Consider the following 3,809-nt stretch of genomic DNA (forward strand, 5'->3'; position numbering starts at 1 on the left):
GACCCCCACACTTGTGTGTCTGAGCAGCCAAAAGCTCTCCCACGCAGAGAGTGGCACATAGGCAGGGTGAAGGAGAGGCAAGAAAGACCTTGGGACAAGTGGCGACATTGACTTTGCTACTTAAGAAAAAGAAGGAAACGAAGAAAGACGCTTCTATTGACAGTCCATCATTAAATAAAATTTACTGCATGCATTTTACACTGACTTGCAAGCTAAGAAGTGAAGCAGATCCAGGCAGTGGTCTAAGAAAATTCACATTAGGACATTGTGTCTTTTAAGATCGAGGCACCCATGGGTAGATGTTAAAAAAATTGGCAGATCCATTCTGTTAGATAACTGATGACTTCAGATGTTGTCCATATTGTATTAAGAGGGGTGGTGCTTTTTCTCTCATAAGTAACAGGTGCAGCTGCAGGATTAACTCACATCCTCCTGGGTTCCTTACAACCCACGCTGCTCTTTCCAAGGACAGTCCATCAATGGGCAAGCCAACCGTTAACCGATAGCACGTGTGTTCCCTGGAGGGCCTTTACCTCACTCATCAATATAAGTGTTCATAACTGATGAGTTTTATTGCCAAGGATAAGGAAGACTGAGCAACACATGACGGGGCTGGGCTGGCTGGCGTGTTGAGAGCTCCTGAGCGGACCACTGCAGCCCCCTTGGCTGTGTGGCTCCATACCCGGCTCACATCTGTCTAATATTTCTTTACACTTTTCCTGCCCAACATCTGCCAGAAGCTGGTGCACCATCTCCCATTACAAATGAAAACTGCAACTGCCAAATTCCTCCTGTGAAAGCAAAGTGTGGCTCCCAGGTCTTCGTGGCCACCCACAATGGAGCTGTTCTCAGAAACTCCGTCCTTGACTTTGAGCAGATGGCCCAGCACTTGCTAGAATTCTAGAACTTGTCTGTGTGGGACCATCTCCCCCACTTTAATGGATTTAGGGGGCTTCTATAACAAGTGCCCTAAACTGGGTGGCTTAAACATGAGCCCATGTCTGTGGTTGTAGTGAGATGTTGGCATGGTGAGGAGCTTCCTTTCCCAGCCAGTGAAAACACCTTACTCCAGGCCCACCTCCCTGCTTCCTAGGGCTCGTCGGCAGGCCTTGGTATTACTTGTAGGCTGGATCACCTAGATTTCTGCCACTATCTCCTCAGGGCATTCTGTCTGTGAGCCTGTGTCTAAATTTCCCCTTCTCATAAGACACAGTCATATTGGACTAAGGCCCATCCAAATAACCTAGTCTTGATTACTTATACTTGAAATGATCCTACTCCCAAGTAAGGTCATATTGTGATGCACTCAGGGTTAGAATCTCAAACTCCCATAGGAGGGGTTTCAACTGAACTTATAATATTTTACACTGAAATTTCAACTTAGAACCCCCAATCTCTCTCTCTCTCTCTCTCTCTCTCTCTCTCTCTCTCTCTCTCACACACACACACACACACACACACACCTCCAAACCTCCCAACTTACTATTGTCCAACTTTAAAATAGTGAGAAAGTGTACCCACACGACCATTCTGAGCAATCCCAGTACAGAATTAAATAACCCGTGCGCGATGCCACCTACTTATTATAAAACAAGCTTTATGTTAATGGTTTTGCCTAATTATAGACTATGGGAATGTTCTGAGTACAGTTAAGGTGGGACAACTGAGCTAGAACATCCAATGGGTTGTGCTAATCAAGCACACTTGTATTTTCCACCGGCAGTATGTCCAGTAAGGGTAAGGTTGGGGACTTCTATCAGTAATACTCCATGTAAGAGTCCCTGAGAGGAAGGCTGTACCTCTCTTCTGGCCTCAGGGACTTGACTCAGCACCTAGGAGCCTTGTCAAGATCACACAACTAAGTCTAAACCCTACAACTTGATTCTTCTAACTTCTGAATACATCATCCTAAAATACCACAACACCACGCCTTAGCTTTGTAAAGGTGTAGCAGGAACGGTGGGGGCCACTTCTATGTACGTGCTGGGGGCAGTGCAACCACAAAAGTATCTCCTGCAGGAGGACCTGGTTGAGGACTGCCTGAAAGACCAAGGATTGCTGGGGCAGCCAATGCCAGCCAATCAGGAACTTCTGTTTCGAAGAGATGCTTTTGGGGGACCAGTGGGGGAACGGGCGGAGAGTATTAAAGGCACTTGCAGGGGCTGGGGATTTAGCTCAGTGGTAGAGCGCTTACCTAGGAAGCGCAAGGCCCTGGGTTCGGTCCCCAGCTCCGAAAAAAAAAAAAAAAAAAAACTAAAGGCACTTGCAGCAGCGTTTGGAGAGCTTGCTGTTGTGTTTCTCACCCGCTCTGGGAGTCTGTGTCATTCACTCTGTGCCACCTCACCTCCACCCCACAAGGGCAGATAGGGTCCAGGGCACAGGCAACTTCAAGGTTATGTTTTTATTGACAACCAGTAATTCAAACTTTCCTAATCTTCTAAACTTAACAAGCAAAGCATTGCTCCGGTGCGTTTCAGGTATTTGAGGGAAATTTCAGACGTCCATAGTCATCAGTGGTCAACTATAACCCAGGAAGATAATGAAGCCCAGTGTTTCAGGAAACTAAATAGCAACCTGTCTTTAAGTTTACACATTGCCAGCGTCTTTAGAGTGTTGGATATACATCCGTACTCAAACAGGTTCCTCTAGCTTTCAAAAGCTTGCTGGTGAGTTTTAAACTTTTGCCTAAAAAAATTCTTATGAAACTAAAGGGCTAGGAGGAATTGTAACATCAGGGCTCCCACTCAGCAGCCTTAGATTCAATCCCAGCACATAACATCCAAAATAATAAAACCAACCCAAAACTCTGAATGGAAGAACTTGGGTTTTTCTTTAAGTTATTTTTCATTTTCACAGAGTCTGGCTATGTTTAAGAAGACTAAAAAAACCTCATGAAAAGGAAAGAAGCTTAGATGATTGGCTTTTATGGTTGGCCGAAGTTTCTGAGATAAGTGCTTAATGAAGGCCCTAGGAGATGCTGGCACATCAATCTCTGCTTACAGATCCACCCGTTGGACCTTAGCATATACTGATGCACTACGAACACCTACAAATATCCCATGAGCCACTGCAAACCAGCCAGGGTAGGACTTATTATCTTTCAAGCCAGATCTAAATTCCTGCTTGGAATCCATCTCACAGGTTGTGACCATAACCACGGTCTGAATTCATCAATGACCCCTCCTGTCTTCGTCTTGGATTTCCACACCATTGACATTGCTAGCTACAGTTAATTCACATCCACCATTACAACTAACCCCAGAACGACCATCTCAGCTAAGATCTTCTCCATGCCTCTTGTCCTAGTCCCATCCTCCTGGTAGTGGCATTTTTGACCCATAACTGGCTATCCCTTAAATCGTAAAGTCTCCATTGGCCACCTTGAGGATCCAGTCCCTTTCTCTGATAGGGGTGAGCAGCCTGGGTGGGCCCCCTGGTCAGCTCATCCCAGTTGCATGCATCCTTTGAAGGCTCTCTTCGAGCATCTTAGTACACATTTCTTCTGCTTGCACAGGCTCTGCATTCGCATTACTTCCTCCCACTTGGATCGGGATGAGTTTTCCAAGCTGTACCTCATTTTGTTATTTCCTGTCTACATTCTGATCTCCTTAAGGTATAATTATAATCCTTCTGTCCTTACAGATTCTTGAACCCTCCCCCATGATTTGGAATCATCTGCCAACCTCATCAGTGTGAAATTCAGCCCTCCTGAGTGAATGGAGATGCATTGCACAAACCCCACAGCGTCAAGCCACAAGTGGTCCCGCCTTTCGCGTTCCAGTTCCATTTTACTTGCTGTCTTTCCACTC

General features: G+C 45.8%; 1 protein-coding gene across 14 annotated transcripts in view; it reads right to left on the reverse strand.

Moving 5' to 3' along the window:
* The window catches only part of Atp8a2 (ATPase phospholipid transporting 8A2), a 532,902-nt gene that overhangs the window by 228,243 nt on the left and 300,850 nt on the right, over positions 1–3,809 (reverse strand). The gene's annotated exons all lie outside the window — the stretch shown is intronic.

The sequence above is a fragment of the Rattus norvegicus genome, chromosome 15 (assembly GCF_036323735.1).
Source record: "Rattus norvegicus strain BN/NHsdMcwi chromosome 15, GRCr8, whole genome shotgun sequence".
Classification (NCBI taxonomy): Eukaryota; Metazoa; Chordata; class Mammalia; order Rodentia; family Muridae; genus Rattus; species Rattus norvegicus.